Below are 17,921 nucleotides of genomic sequence, written 5' to 3' on the forward strand. Positions count from 1 at the left end.
ATATATGTATTTGTGTATATATATAATATATACATGTACATATATATAATATATATAAACAGTATATATATATTATATATATATGCATTAAGCTACAACTTATAGCTCACTTGATGGCCGTGTGGTTTAATGCGCGTCACTGTAATCCTGAGTTCTCGTCTTCCGTGGTTCGAGCCCATGAGACGACGAACTTATTATCAACTAAATAAATACCCTTTCAGTTAACATATGAGAATGAAAATATACTATTTACGAGGCAGAGCGAATTGGATATTAAGGGACATTTGTAGCTTAATGCTTGTATATGAATCACAGTGATGATGAAATTGTTCATTCATATATATATATATATATATATATATATATATATATATATATATATATATATATATATATATATATATATATATATATAAATATTATATATAATCTTTTATGTTTTGTTACTTATCTAAATTTACTTTTAAAATTGTCTTCACTGAAACTTTTGAAGAGATCGACGTAATTTTATTTTATTTTTAAGGGAGATATTTTTCTGCTCGGAGAGACACTTTACGTTACTTTTTTTTTTGGTAAAAGTGTTTCATATTTTTTTGTAGTTTTCTTTATTTTTTTGTTTCCAGTTGCCATTTTGATCAGTTTAGTCGGTTTTCTTCGAAAGCTGGATCGACATTCTTATCGTTTGTTTATTTTATTGTGTTTCAAGTTTTTCGTCTGGGCAATCATTTTTGTGTGTCTTGTCAATAGGCCTAACTATCTGTGTTCAAGGGCATTTAACAAAACATGGAAATTAGTTTTCATTGATTACCGAAATGTAACAACAATCTTTTATTTCATATAAATAAAATAAACGGTAAGAGAACACCAATAATAATAATATAATAATAATAATGATAATTTTCAAGGTGATAGCAAAAATAATTTATTTCCCGATTTCTTGTGCATGTGAGAAAATCGTTTCTGCGGACTCGACTGAAAAGGAAAGAGCCCAGGTAATTTAGGGCGTCTCTTTAATCAACAGGATGCCATGTGCCATCCTTAAGCCTGGGTAGAGGGCCCCACTGGGGTTGGTGGCTCTGCTATTGGGTCAGGGACGGTGGGGGGAGGGGGGAAGGTTGCCCGATAGAAGTGTTACAGGATGGGGCGTTAGACCCACAATGGCTCGGAGTGACTCTCTCTCTCTCTCTCTCTCTCTCTCTCTCTCTCTCTCTCTCTCTCTGGAACGAAGCCAGGCGTTTTCTAGACACCTCCAGTGGATCCTGGAGTAGCAGCGGTGCCAAGGTATAATGTGTGTATTTGGGGTACAAATGCTTCATTTTCTCTGCACGCTTGATGAAGCGCAGTCCAACGTTGGCAACGCTGCATCAGTCCGGCTTTTTGTTTCAAGATTTTCTTTCGGACATTGCAAATGTTTTGTGTTTCGCTTATGGCTGCAGTCGCCATTTCGTTTTGCTGTATGTAGCGCGTTTGCCCTTCACGTTTCAAAGTATTTTTTTATTTATTAATTATTATCCGTTTTTCCATTATCATTTCGACCTGCTGTAGTTCGTCAGTGGGAATCTAATGTTACAGAGGAAAGCTGTCGAGGGCAGGAGACATGCTTCGTGAACCGAGGTGATAGTTCAACAATGTCAGTTTAGATTTATGTCCCAAAGATATATATGTATATATATATATACATATGAATATATATATTTATATTTATAAATATAAATATTATATAGTTGTAATTTGGGAGCGTTAGGTGTTAGATAGGATGAGTTGAATACGTAGGCTACTGGAAGGGAAGAGGGCATTAGACTATTGTCGAGGAAGCACGAGATTGAATACGCAATGTGTTTTGGGCATTCCGACGAGCTGCTGATGAACTTTTCTTGAAAGACTGCACAGGTTCCACCCATCGTTCAGCAGTTAAAGAAGGATTAGACTTATTTTACGTGGCTAAGAACCAATTAGTTACTTAGCAGCGGGACCTACAGCTTATTGTGGAATCCGAACCACATTATAGCGAGAAATGAATTTCTATCACCAGGAATAAATTCCTCTAACTCTTCATCAGCCGGCCCCGGGAATTGAACTCCGGGCCATCGAGTGACAGTCTGAAGCTCAACCGACTCACCAACGAAGTTATAAGGTATGTATATATATATATACAATTATATATATATATATTATATATTATATATATATATATATATATATATATATATATATATATATATATATATATATATATGTGTGTGTCAGTTAAGTGACTGGACTCGAAAGAAGAACACGAAAACAGTCTTTGCTAGCTTCATCCTCCTGCAAGTGCCAAGTCAAAGATAAGCCTATTGAGTGTAGCAAGCTTCCACGACATTTGCTGTGTCATACACCACTCGAAATGCTCAGCGACAATGCATTAAGGTTCAGCCATTCTGATCTTAAAAGTGTCTCGGGGTGAGGTTGTTAGAAGCCCTGCCTACAGCCTAATCGAGTCGGCGAGCCCGGGTCCTATCGCAGATGATGCAAGTGTCATTAGCACTAGACAACAAGGCTGTGTGTATATATATATATATATATATATATATATATATATATATATATATATATATATATATATATATATATATATATATATATATATATATATATATATGCCTGAGTGTAAGTGTGGTATAGATTCAAAGGAGAGCGAAAGTAATGACATTTACTTTAAACAGTAATGACTGGAAAACAAAAAAGTAAACAATCCCGTGAAATAATTTATTTATTTCGTGAATCAGTTGCTTCTCCTTCCGTGTACATCCTGGCTCTTCTTGGCTGTGTTGTCCTCTTCCTCTTTCCTCTTATTGAATTCATTCTGGAGTTAAGTCCTTAGAGGAATCTTGTTTCAGAGAAATTTCTCTCTCTCTCTCTCTCTCTCTCTCTCTCTCTCTCTCTCTCTCTCTCTCTCTCTCTCTCTCTCTCTCTCTCCTTACACGCACACACACACACACATATATATACATATATATTCAGTATATTATATATGTTTATATATATTATATGTTATATATATATATATATATATATTATATATGTTTATATATATATATATATATATATATATATATATATATATATATATATATATATATATATAATGGTTTCTCGTACTTGAATGCTTAATAAGGACTTCTTTAAGGTCGCGTATTTGCATAAGACGCGAGAATGATTTTCTATTATCTGATGGCAAGAAAATCAGATCAGCATAAAACTGACAGGTTCTACCACAGATCAGACCATTTAGGTTGGCCCAGGTTATTGGGGCGGACACAAGAGGATTTGGGAGAGTCGTCGAAGGAGATTGAGAAAGGCTGGAGAATGAATATGGTAGCAGGTAGGCAAGTTGGGTCAGTGCCAATTGCAACACCACCCCCTTGTTCGTAGGTGTAGGTGAGTTTCGGAAAACTAGTTCTCCCGCCTCGTCAATGAAGTGGTAGGGACAAGAGGTGTCATTTGTTTTTGATTCTTCCTTTGACATTTTTATTTGATTTCAGTTCTATAAGAAACCCGGCGGTCTTTCATAGAAGCTTTCCTTGTTCGGTGTGTGAGTTTTTTAGTTTCTGTAAAAGTAAACGGCTGAGATGGCTGTTTGTCTGTCGGTCCGCCCTCAGATCTTTAAACTCCTGAGGCTAGAGGGCTGCAAATTGATATGTTGATCATCCACCCACCAATCATCAAACATACCAAATTGCAGCCTTCTAGCCTCAGTAGTTCTGATTTTATTTAAGGTTAAATTTAGCCATGATCGTGCGTCTGGCACCGCTATACGTTCCAACAACACAGGCCACCACCGGGCCGTGGGTGAAAGTTTCATGGGCCACGGCTCAAAGTTTTATGGGCCGTGGCTGAGAGTTTCATACAGCATTATATACTGTGCAGAAAACTCGATTGCGCCGAGGAAACTTCGGCGCATGTTTTACTTGTTTATTGTATCAGCTGGACATCGCTGTTCCAAGCGACGCCGTCGTTATTTCCTGAGACAGGTCATTCGAAAGTTTGTCTGAACTCCTTGGAAAAGGAAATCCTCCTGGTTCGGGTTCGTGTTCAGAGCTGTGAGAGCTTGAAATGTTGGGCTTCCCAACAAATCCTACCGGAAATTCAGACTGGCGGTAACAGGATCTGTGACAGAGATTGTGTGGTCAGTGCCTTTCGTTCTCTGAAGTAATATTCTCTTCAGCGAAGTATGCTCATTACTCTGTGACCACTTGAAATTCCATTGGCCTAATTGTTGTAGCAACATTTACAGAGCCACAGAACCTCTTGCAAAATGACTGTTGCAAACGTATATGCGTTTTAAATGTACAGAATAATTGTTTGTCAAAGTGCAGACATGTCCTAGTGATAATTTACATGTTTGTTTTCTGCATTAATATCTTCACTCTTAGTAGAGGAACTGGCTGATTTTTTTTTTTAAGTTTCCCCTCTGAATATGGCGACATAACTCACAAACTGTTGCTCTGATCCTCAATGGGAAAATTATCTGATAAACTGAAAATGAAGTACTGGAATGTTTATTATATGAATCATGCGATTATGAAAGTGCTTTCGTTTTGATTGCATGTAGGTGATGCTGTTGTGTATTTCAGCAAGTTTGTGTCAGGGATTCGTAACTCACATGTTCTGAGGAAGATCACACGTGGACCAAGTCTTTACAGATTAAAATAGAATATACTGTAGAGTTTAGGCCAAAGGCCAAGCGCTAGGGACCTATGAGGTCATTCAGCGCTGACACGGAAATTGACAGTTAGAAGGTTTGAAAGATGTAACAGGAGGAAAACCTCAATTGTTAGAAGAGGGTGGAAAGTCAGATGGAAGAAAGAGAGAATGTGACTGGAGGTACAGTAAATGGAATGAAAGAGGTTGCAACTAGGGGCCATGGAAGGGACGCTGCAGAGACCCTTAAGTAATGCCTACAGTGCACCACGTGAGGTGCACTGACGGTACTACCACCCTAAGGGGACCAAGTCTTTACAGATTTCTAGATTAGCAGATTCTCACCAGGTTTCTTTACTGTGGTCAGACCTTCTGACACAACTCTTATTTTTTATTTATTTATTTATTTTTTTTTCAGAACTTGCGACAGACTAACATCTGATGCTTCCCGAAAAGTATACATTCTCAAGATTCCCAATATCCAGAGGATTGTCTTTATTACCTTTACTAATATAATGTACTCTGTTCTGGGTAGCAGCGTCATCGAAATTTCTCGGAAGCTCTGGTTATTGTGGTTTCCTTATCATCTACAGTAACGCTTACTGACATTTTTTTCTCTATTTGTTTCAGATGAGTTGACTCGCATGATGCTCGTAAAGTGACGTAAGTTGATTACATTGATTTTTGTAACGCATTTTTGCACGCATGCGTAAACCATAACCACATGGTTCAGTTTTAGCTGTGTGATTTCAGAAATACTTTTTTTTTTTTTGTCACAACCGTTACGTTCTGATGACGTCGTTCAGCATCGTAGCGTATACATAAATTAACCCAGTCATTCTAATTATCCATTTTATTTGAAGTTGACACTCATAGATGAGTCAGGAACGCGTGTTTGAAGATACGAATGACACGGCGAAATTCCAGTTTGTATTACTTTGTAAGTCACTGAACGAATGAATTCATTTGGTAGCAAGCCCTCGTTTCTAGATTTAGACCCATGTCAGTCTCTCTCTCTCTCTCTCTCTCTCTCTCTCTCTCTCTCTCTCTCTCTCTCTCTCTCTCTCTCTTATCTGCGTGCTCGTGTTTGTGAGGTGCCGCAACACGGTCAAAGTAGCAGCAGCCGTTAATGACTTGTTATTTCAACCGCCCACCTGTGGAATCAGAGCGCGGAGGTTGTGGCCGGGGGTTTGTGGAGACAACGCTCCGGTAGTTTGGGCGTAACTTACGAATTAGGCGTTCGCCGAAAACCCTTCGCTTCGGCCCCTCCTTTATTTATAGCTCGGAGGTGGATTTCAGAGCAAGTCGATCGATCGATTGATTTCGTCCTATATACTGGTGGGACTGAAAGCAGGGCTACCGATGCTGGAAGAATTTTTTTTTTTTTTTTTTTTTTTTTTACCTAAAAAAGATAACTTGTAATTGTTAAAATAAAAAAATTATGTACAGGAATTGTTTATAAAGGTCGATATATTATATAAATTTTATGTACTGTAATATATATATATATATATATATATATATATATATATATATATATATATATATATATATATATATATATATATATATATATATATATATATGAATGTATATGTAGTATGTATGTCTTAATGTTAAGGTGCGAATAACGTAATAAAATCGAATTAATTTTAACTTTGGGATACCTTACAGCTAAAGAAAATTATATACAGTATAAGCACTCTTACAATGTACAGTAGCTTACAGCTAAAGAAACTTATGTACAATATACGCACTCTTACCATGTACACTAGCTTACAGCTAAAAAAAGTTATATACAGTATACGCGCTCTTACCATGTACAAAAGCTTACAGCTAAAAAAAGTTATATACACTATACGCACTCTTACCATGTACAATGTACAAGAATCAAAACTGCTTATTATGGTGAGAAACTAAGATGATAGTGACTTGACCCACTGTGCTATCACCAGAACTACAGTATAAGTTGGTTACGACTCTACCGTGCATATTCCAGCAAAATTCAAGTTCTGCCCTAAGAATTTTAATAAGTACATGTCACCATGATAGCTGAATGCTGTGCTTGTAATACTTCGCAATGTGTGCTAGTTTCGCCGCTAATTTGTGGTTGATATTTTCACATTATCAGATATTTGGCCACAACAAACCCATGAATATCAAATTCACTTTACCGTTAGAATGATTTACGTGAAATATCATAAACAGCCACATGATGGAAACTGTTCTCAAAATGATTGTTTTATGTCAGGCCTCCTGCCCCGAAGCCGATAAAAGTAAGACTTTTAGTTCCAGGCTGCTAGTGTGTGTGTGTGTGTGTGTGTGTGTGTGTGTGTGTGTGTGTGTACATTACAGCAACGAGAGGGACGATGCTAGAGGAAATTTGGTAGGCTTGTCTCACAGCAGCTCAAAAATAATTCACGTAATGCGGTAAGATTATACAGCAGATCTTTCTTCGCCGGTAGAATGTTCAAAGGGAACTCTGTGTATTAAAGTAGCTTCTCGTGGTTGGGTTATGTCCTGTGTACTTTTTAGATTTTATTTGTACTTTTTCCTCCGATCAAACATGCAAGGTTTATGGCACGTTATCCTTAAGGAGTGCGGCGGGTGCTTCTGTCACCTGTTAAACAATTGGAATCTTCCCTCAGAATTTTCAAAGAATTGTGTGACATTCTGTATACAAACTCGAAATTCCAAGGCATATATAACGTGTCGTAGGTATTGGGACCTGTTCCTCACTGGCTGTCGGCCTAAGAAACAGGAGATCAGCGCCTGCCCTATGAGCCTACAGAGGCGCAGGAAGACTTTAATATATATGGTTGCTGCATACAAGCAAGGATATTCTGTTTCTGTTTTCCCTGCATTGTAACAAAAGCAAAGTGATTTCTTGGGGTACTCTCCCAGTGAAATATGGGGGTTGGGGAAGGGAATTTTGGCCGGGGGGGGGATATTGGTCCCGACTGGCCTCATACCGGTTGTAAAAAGGTACACAGTACCAAGATGTTCTTGGCTAATGTTATATTAAGCCTCCACACTGAGCATCGAGTTGAAGAGTTGTTCTTATTATGCATCTAGTTATGGTGGGGGTATCTTCGGGAGGGCAGGTCAGAGGACTGGGTAATCACAGGCCTCAACTGCGGATACAAAAAGGCATTCAGAAAATTCCAGATTTTAGCGGGAAGGTCAGAATTACCGAATATTCAAACGGATTCGTATGGCCATGAATACACACACACACATATATATATATATACATATATATATATATATATATATATATATATATATATATATATATATATATATATATATATATATATATATATATATATATATATATATATATATATATGTGTGTGGTTTTCTATATATAATGTGTTTGTGAGTGGTTAGAAATGTGGTTTTGCATTCGCTAGAAGTATATTACTGTTCATGCACAGAAATGTTTTTCTGTGGGCTCGTTCTTTACCTGCTGAAATGTATTTTCTGAACAAAGGTTTGGAACTGTGCTGGGAAAGTGACTTGACTGATGGAAATACCCGTGTGAAGAATGAAGAGAAGAGGACTTTCATAACTCTGCTTGGGAAACAGATAAGATTGAGGGCAGGGGAACTTGTAAAGGGAAGGATTGATTGATAGCGCTCGTCCGTGTGCGTTTATGTGCAAACAAATAAACTCATCCTTTCATTTAGTAGGAAATACTACGAACTCCAAGCCATCACTTCATTTCCTCGTCATTTCCTGTTGAATGGACCATAAAGTAATTTATATTCACTTTCCCTTCAGAGCACTTTGACACTGTACCCTGTTCCTCTCGCGGAAGCAAGCTTCGTCTTAGGGCATGCAGTATTTGTTAGATGTAGTATTTTTCCGAGTAAGTTTATATATATATATATATATATATATATATATATATATATATATATATATATATATATATATATATATATATATATATATATATATATATATATATATATATATATATATATATATATATATATATATATATATATATATAGTGTATATATATACAACATATATGCTGATGGACAATTAAGAATTGCTCTTCTTGTACATATTTATTTCCCAACATTTATAATTCTATATATAATTACATCTTCAAGTGTATAAAATGATAAAAAAACATAATTAGCATAAAAGTCAAACTGAAAATTTTTTATACTTGTTAAAATTATACATTAAAAAAACAATATATATTAAAATTACAAACTATTGGACCAAGGGCTTCTAAAATGAGTAAAAAAAAATAAGTGGAAGGAAATAAAAATAAAAAAGAAAATTTTTATACTTAAAATTATACATTATAAAAACAATATATATTAAAATTATAAACTATTGGACCAACCTTATATAGTAAAATAAAATATAGTATATATAAACTAACAAATATAAATAGGAAAATATATATATATATATATATATATATATATATATATATATATATATATATATATATATATATATATATATATATATATATATATATATATATATATAAGGCAGTCCTTGTCCCTGACACATGAGGCGGAGTTAGGCTTTGAGTAATTAATAAAAAAATGAAAACATCGTGTAAAGAGTTTTTTATTTTTGCCCATGTATGTTAGTGTGCTGATAAGTGTAAAGTACTACGAGAATAATGTCAGTAGAATTAAGGACAGGAATTATAGATATAGATATATATGTAGAGAGAGAGAGAGACATATATATATATATATATATATATATATATATATATATATATATATATACATATATATATATAGTATGTGTATATATGTATATATATATATATATATATATATATATATATATATATATATATATATATATATATATATATATATATACACACAGAGTACTTGTGTATGTGTATGAGCAGAGAGAGAGAGAGTGTATAAAACGAATCCTTTGACTAAGAATGTGGTGATGGGTATGGAATGGGTGAGTAGGCAGGCAGTCATTTCCTAACCGATAGAAAGAGAAAGGATCTTTTCCGCTGTCGTATCTTCTGGTTGGTTATGTCATGATGGCGTTGCCGTTACCCGTATCCTGCAGAGGGACAAATAACTGAGATGAATGACGCTTGAGTTCGAATATATCAGTAAATAAATCGTTTTTTTTTTTATTAATTTGTCAAATTTCTCTCTAAGCAACATTACGCGTTAGGGATAGAGCTTGTTGACAGCGTTCGTCGGAATTCTCTCTCTCTCTCTCTCTCTCTCTCTCTCTCTCTCTCTCTCTCTCTCTCTCTCACGTGTTGGAAGAATGCTTTGCATACGGTGGGTCCAATCTTCTTCTTATCAGAAAAGGAAATTTCTTTTGTTCCGTGAAGAGAAACTGGCCATCGACCGGATATCCTGATAAGCGGATGGAGCTCAACCTCAAATGATACAGTATGATTGTATATGCACACACCTTATGTATACTAATATACAATACGTTTATTTAGGCGTACGTGTAGCACACATGGACCTCCATGTATGAATTCAATCAGGAATATCTCAGAGGAGTAATAAAGACTCGGGCAGCCTTTTCCTCTTATTATTATGAAAATAAGACAGAACTGGGTTTATTGTTTTTGTATTTTTTTTTTTAGAAATAGTGATGCTTATATATTCATGCTTACAATTGTATTTCACCTGGTATTATATATATATATATATATATATATATATATATATATATATATATATATATATATATATATATATATATATATAATATATATTAACTTTATCACATACACAATTGTTCTGTGCATTAGTAGAATTACTAAAGGACCTCATTCAAACTGGATACCATCCAGTTTGAATGAGGTTACTAACGGGTACTTGATAATGCGGACTGTTTGTCCAAGAAAGTTTGTAACTTTTTCTGAATAAATACTCCATTAGATACCATCCAGTTTGAATGAGGTCCTTTTAGTAATATATACTATATATATATATGGTATATATACATTTATATATATATATACACAATGTGTGTGTGTGTTTGCATGTAGGTACATATATATAGAGAAATGCTATGATGCAGGATTCGAGAGGCTGGTACCGTATTTAGCCCATGACCAATGAAAACCAGAAAAAGAAAGGAACATTGGAAAAGAAAGGGTATAACTATAGAGGAAGTAATAAACCGCTCTCCAAAAGACGGAGGATCAAAGTATCGAGGAAAACGGAAATTGAGAGAGAATTCCGAAGCTTGGTACTATAGAAATTGAGCCATGAAGCCACGCAAATCGAAAACTGTTGATTCTGCTCCCAAAAGCTGACGTTTCATTACATGAAGCACCAGGCGACGTCTCTCTCTCTCTCTCTCTCTCTCTCTCTCTCTCTCTCTCTCTCTCTCAGGAGAAAAAAAGAATATTCTGGGAATCGATAAGGGGTGTTAAAAAGACGTAACAAGAAACAGGTCCGAACCAGCTGGGAGTTATGACCCGTTCCCGTGGCGCCATCTTCCCTGCGTGGCCCACAAGGAAAGTTATGTAGTGAAAGTGAAACTGCTTTCTGAATCCCTCTGGCGGTGACCCACTGAACTACATAACGAAAGTTCGTAGGAGAACTTGTACCACACGACAGAGGACCCGCAGAGAATTTATATAGGTTATAATAGTGTCAGAAGTGAAATTAAGGTTGAATGGAAGACGTAGTGCTAAATGGAATGGGAGCGAAATGAAGGCTTGAAGCTGTATAGGTATTGAGGCGTTCCAGACTTTGCGGTTTTTATATATGAAGGAAAAAGTCAGATCAGTTGAAATAAAGGAAACTAATTTTTCTTGATCCATATGAATGAAAAATTTGCTCATCTCATTTTTGTTTGGCGAACGTCATGGATATTTTATATGGTCAATGAAAAACTTGAGATTAATATTTTATTGTCGACATGCATTGGAATCTGGTTTCCTTCGAATAAAAAACAGACACAAATATTGAGTCATCGGTATTGATACCTCCTTTTGTTTACATTTGAATGGCATTCTCATAGCTCTGGTTGGTGTAGATTTAGCAGGCCTTATGCCAGGACGAGCCATTGCCCAAAGGCAATTATTAGTTTGTTGTTCCATAGTTCTAAGAGGAACTGATGTCTTACTTACTCCAAACAGGTACATACTAGATGTTAAATACCGATCTTCTACCCCCTGGAAGACAACCCTAGGGTAAGAAATATATTAATATCTGTTTGCGATGGCATTTCTCAAGATATTGGTATTGGGTTTTAGGAGAATACTTGTGTGTTGAACCCGTTCGGGAGACTTAAGTTGTAGGTTCTAAAGAAACACTGTGAGAGGGAGAAGTGTGGCATCGTAGCTCTACTCTAATAGATGTTGTGGTTCGAGTTCCTGCCTTTTATAAGCTCTCACTGCAGATGCTGGTCTGCGATATCTGTAGAACTGTTGCGTAGGCTAGGTTAGTTATTCCAGTTTTGTGTGAAAGCCTCGGCTTTTTTTTTCTCTCTTTTTTTATTTTTTTTAATTTTCGATGTCTCGACCCAGTTTGTCGCTCTCGTCATGATTTATGGTATAAAGTAACAGTTTAATTGGTAAGGGGGGTGAAAAATTTATATTTACAATTCCATCGTAAAAGAAAAAACCGAATTAAATACAATGGTTTCTCTAACAGCCCAAGAGTTAGGTACACGTTAAATATCGGCGAATGATGTCTTATCAGATTTACTCGTAACCATTCAAACTTTCATCTGTCAAATGAAGAAATGTCTTGGGTATGGGCAGCGTTCGTGGGTTAAGTCGTCTGTTCCTCCTTCGGAATGCCCATTGTCCGTTAGGCGCGTCACGTGCGGTCTGACGTCATCTTCATGTACACAGTGATGGCAGCGAATATTTTCCCTTTCTACAACGGACCCCCGTAGGGAGGTAGTGCCTTCAGTGCACCTCATGCGGTGCACTGTAGGCATTACTTAAGGTTCTTGCGGCGTCCCTTCGGCACCTAGCTGCAACCCCTGTTATTCCTTTTACTGTGCCTCTGTTCATATTCTCGTTCTTCCATCTGACTTTCCACCTTCTCTAACAATTGTTTCTAGTGCAACTGCTTTGAGGTTTTCCTCCTGTTACATCTTTAAACCTTTCTACTATCGTTTCTCTTTCGGCGCTGAATGACCTCATAGGTCCCAGCGCTTGGCCTTGGAAAAAAAAAAAAATTCTATATTCCATATCTACAGTACAACGGACTGACCACTGCGAGCGATAGTTGGGATGAGATATTTCAGAATTAATGTACCTGAAGAACGCATTGGAGAAGTTGATTATTTTACGGCACGATTTTTATAACTCGCTGTTGCTCTCTTCCTTAGACTCCAAGCAGTGAACAAGAGAAGACACAGTCATCACGCTTCCTAGCAGATCTGTGCACTGTGCAGTACAGTGATCCTAGATGCATGACTAAATGCGATCTGAAGAAAAGTGAAGTTTAATTCCCAGGTTTGGATCAGAATAAATATTTGAGGGATCTCGATATACCTGGATAGTTGTCATTGTTGTGAATGTCAAGTCCAATTATACCTGCATTTACTGGAGAATTTGTCTTTATAAGAAGAACATTGTGAGCTCAGCCGAGGGAGAGTGTGTTTTTGTCGAGCAGTTATTTGTTGCGGAATAATTCTAGCGTCAAGTTCAATACTACTCAGTTTCCTAGGAGTTTCATCTTGGCTAAAACGAAAATGTAGAATAGTTTGCCGAGTGGAGTTGTGGATACTTATGATTTCCAAATATTCAAGCGAGGATCAAATGCATTCTTGCTCTTAGCTGAAGTCTCTTGAATTCCAGGTGTATCAGTCTTATTTTTCTGTTCCCTCTATTTATTTATAACCTTTTCCTATAACTTGCAAGCTGATTTTCCTTATCCGGCCCTCTCGGGTTTATAGTCTGTTGTCCATAATAAGAGTTTTCAGCTTAGGATTTAGTGGAAGAAAGAAAGAAGTGTTAGAGTAAACGGTAAAGGCAGAAAGATATATTTGGTGCGCATAGACTTAGATCAAGCTTATTTATAGATAAGATACAGAGAGAGATGAGACGGTATGGTGCAGAAGACAATGCGATCAGAAGCTCCTATAATGAAAGTAAGGGATTGACTGGTTTTGGTATAACAGAGGGTCTCAGACAAGGGGGAGCGCTGTCCTCTTTAGTGTTTGATGTTGGAACAAGTGTAGTGCTGGGAGAAGGCAAGGTTATGACAGTGTGAGATGAGAGAAGAGGCGAAGTACAGGATAAGTTAGGTAAGAAAGCTATCGATCCGTCACCAGGTGGACTCGAACCACCGAATTGTTTGGGAACGACGGCTGATATATATATATATATATATATATATATATATATATATATATACATATATATATATACAGTATATATATATACATACATATATATACATATATGTATGCATATATATATATATATATATATATATATATATATATATATATATATATATATATATATATATATATATATATATATATATATATATATAACTAAAAGGACCTCATTCAAACTGGATGGTATCTAATGGAGTATTTATTCAGAAAAAGTTACAAGCTTTTTTGGACAAACAGTCCACGTTATCAAGTATCCGTACAGTGATTATACGGATACTTGATAATGTGGACTGTTTGTCCAAGAAAGCTTGTAACTTCCTGAATAAATACTCCATTAGATACCATGCAGTTTGAATGAGGTCCTTTAATAATTCTACTAATGCACAGAACAACTGTGTATGTGATAAAGTTAATATATATATATATATATATATATATATATATATATATATATATATATATATATATATATATATATATATATATATATATATATATATATATTTGATTCAAAGGTCATTCTCGTTGTGTGAAAATAGTTTCATAACACGTTTTGCCACAGCAATAACTTCAAAAAGAGAAATTCGTTTATCAAAGTGCTGTTGCAATATCGTGAGATCGTTAGTTGAATTGAATACACTGTTTGTCCCATTGTCAGAATCAAATTATCAAGTTTTGAATATCTGATTTGTAATAATCCATAATTTGCAGCATTGGAGTATAAACAATTTCGATTAGAGCCACTCATTTATTTTATGATTTCCTTTTGTTATAATTGTGTTTATGTATTTTGTATTTTGCGCAGGGTACTTTAGCAGCCACTATACTGATTGGTTAGATCACTCCAAATCGATGTGCAATTGAAACGATTTCAGAGTCAGCACTTCATTGTACACAGCATTGCCGATACTTAATTATTATTATTATGATCCTGTTATAATTTCTTTATTGACATCAAGACTTGACAGGTGTTTTGGATTGCAGAGTTGAGTTAGATAAAATCCTTTTAGATTAGTATGGGGCGCTTCCCGTTCGTTTAAAAACGTCTCGTCTTTCTTTCTGCAGCCACCGGCAAAGTGTCGGCTCTACTGGCCGAATTAAGATGGCGTCTTTTGCCTCGTTTGTAATTCACAGGCGAATTTCTCTTAATACCCGAATATCTGTCCAGCCTGGGAACTTGAATACATTCCAAACGGAAACTACGAGATCGCAGACAATAAGAGAAGACATTAATGGAACATAAAGATATTTTTCTAAAATCTGCTATAACAGGAATTGGAAAGAACGAAAGAAACTGCCAACAAATAAGGAACCAGTGTCGTTAAAGCCTAGCTTAAGGTCGAAGAGAGCTGATGTGATTACTGTAGAGGAAATAGAAAAATTAATAGCTTGAGGAATTACATGTTGCACTGGTAATTGCTAATAGATACTGGCCGCGAGAGAACAGGAGCAATGGGAACCGAACTGAGAAAAAAAAGAGTATTGTAACAGTACGTGAAAGGTATAGTATCACTGAGAGAGCGCCCATTGTTTTCAAACCAAATTGTGTGGGTTGTGCTTATTCAAATTTCACTGATTTCCATCTTAGAAAATAGGCAACGTTTTGTCATTAGTCGAGTTTTCTCCCTTAGATAATATAGGCAGTGAAAATAAATTATATTATGTAGATGCGAGCTTAAAAAACCTCACGCAACGCGCGCTGGAACCCGGCGCTGCTGTCTCCCCTACCCTCCCGATCCCCTACCTATCCCGCCCCCACCCAGGGCGGACAAACTGGTTTGCAGGGGGTGGGTGGCTGTGTCATGTCTCCCCTCCTCTCACCTGGGGGAAGGACAAACAAGATCCACTCGGATTATATTATTATAGATTCTGTATGTTGGAATACAAGATATTTTATATCGGCAGTCCCCTTACATTTGCCAGGGCTAGTAATTGCTCTCGGCCTGCCCTCATTCCCAAAGATTTGCTGAGAATGTTCTCAGAGGAAAATCTGTTAAGTTGAACAACATTGAGTCAGTTCAGTACTTGGATGGGTTATCTCGACAGAAATCCCAATTGTCTCCGAACATCAGACTGAACTCTCATGAGGTGCAGCATGGTGCCAGCGACTTCACCGCTTGAATACTTTCTTAAAACCAAACGTGTAACGCTTCTTGTTGCCATTCTTAGTCTAGGAAAAAAAGCGTGAAAATATATTTGTACATGGGAACGTTTTATTAATAACCATTTTAGATATGCATATCACTCCAAGCCTTTGAATCCAGATGAGTAACAATTGAAGAAACCTTTTCCTCTCGTGGTAGGGATCGAACCCATACACCTAGTACACGTAAGTCCACAGTGCTATCAACAAGAAATCGGTTTATATCGACTCATATGTTCTTATGTCTGTCGAATTAGGATACCTTTTACTGGCGCTGGGATGCATCCATTTTTATCGTTGTAATGTAGTTTCATCGTCTATTTATGATTTATGCTTTTTTCTTTGATTTCTCTTCTGAATTCTAAAGCTTCTGGCGATGGGAGTACCGGAGAGTGTTAGGAAATCGAGAAGCTCCACTGTCATATTGGCTATTCGAGGAATTGCTACCACTGTAAATGCCTGTATTACCATCACCAACGTAAATGCCACAGTAATACTTCCATCACATCATCATCATCATTATCAGAGACCTTTCGCTGAGTAGCGAAGTTCCCAGAAATTCCCCTCAGAAGAGATAAAGTGAGAAACGATCACGTTCTTCCCCGCGCTCGCCACGATCAGTTGTGAGGCGGCGGCGTGACTCCCTCGCTCTTCTTTCCCTGCCTGCGTTTGATCGCCTGAAATTCAGCACATCCCAAAATACTCTCCGGGTCAGGCTGAGAGTCAAGTCATGCACTGGAGTACGTTTTCTCTCGATCGTCGATATCTCGACGTTCATTTTACTATTATTATTATTATTATTATTATTATTATTATTATTATTATTAATTGGAAGAAACCCACAAGATTCCTGTGTGTAACTTGTTTATTGTAAATGTTTACATACACAGTGCTCAAGTTATACGCAGGAATCTTGTGGGTTTCTCTTTCCATCTTCAGAAGAAAACTGAAAGAAGCTTTTATTATTATTATTATTATTATTATTATTATTATTATTATTATTATTATTATTATTATTATTATCACTTTCTCGTGATCTTAAATGGAAAATAAAGTCGTAGTAGTATGCATGTATATTGCTATTTCAGCCTGGTCTTTGGGCCTTCAGCCATCTCAGGCTGTGAAGAGGCCAGCTTACAAGTTGGCGAAAAACTGAAAGTATACATGCATTTTATTACTTTATTATTATTATTATTATTATTATTATTATTATTATTATTATTATTATTGAAGCGTTTCAGTACAATTCAGAATGACGCTTTCGCTAATCTCTGTTTCTCTGAACCGCCTGACCTCTAGTACATAAGGGCTCGCGCTATGCGTGTGTTCCTCATCCAGCCTGTAACCAGTTGAAGAATTCGTGCATCCGTGATCGATGTCATCGGGGAAAAGGAAGGAAATCGCCGCATTCCGAGAATTGGAGAAAGACTGTGCTGTGCTGAAAGTCTGCGGCGAAAATTGCTCGTTTCTCTCGGGATAATGACTGGAATCAGAAGCGAGAGTTCACCTGGGTCGTGGAGGACTGTACTTCGTTTGCTTTTGGACCCACTTCGCGAAAGATTTCCGATTTCTTTGTCTAGACTTTAATGCTCATGAGATATATATATATATGTATAGTTTCTCTCGTAAATCCCGCCGCGTGCCGTAATCTCTGCCCCCTACGTGTTTGACCTTGTGTTCCAAAACTTTCAGACCTTCAGGAAGCCCAAACACACTCGCTCGCCCTTCCCGTGCCATTTCAGCC

At 36.5% G+C, this 17,921-nt stretch overlaps 1 protein-coding gene across 2 annotated transcripts in view; it reads left to right on the forward strand.

Annotated features, from left to right (window-relative positions):
- The window catches only part of LOC136832629 (uncharacterized), a 128,442-nt gene that overhangs the window by 14,915 nt on the left and 95,606 nt on the right, over positions 1–17,921 (forward strand). For both annotated transcript variants that reach the window (XM_067093882.1, XM_067093883.1), the window contains exon 2: positions 5,311–5,343. The gene's annotated coding sequence lies outside the window, so the exon portion shown is untranslated. The remainder of the gene's footprint in view (positions 1–5,310; positions 5,344–17,921) is intronic.

This window comes from Macrobrachium rosenbergii, chromosome 50, assembly GCF_040412425.1.
Source record: "Macrobrachium rosenbergii isolate ZJJX-2024 chromosome 50, ASM4041242v1, whole genome shotgun sequence".
NCBI lineage: Eukaryota > Metazoa > Arthropoda > Malacostraca > Decapoda > Palaemonidae > Macrobrachium > Macrobrachium rosenbergii.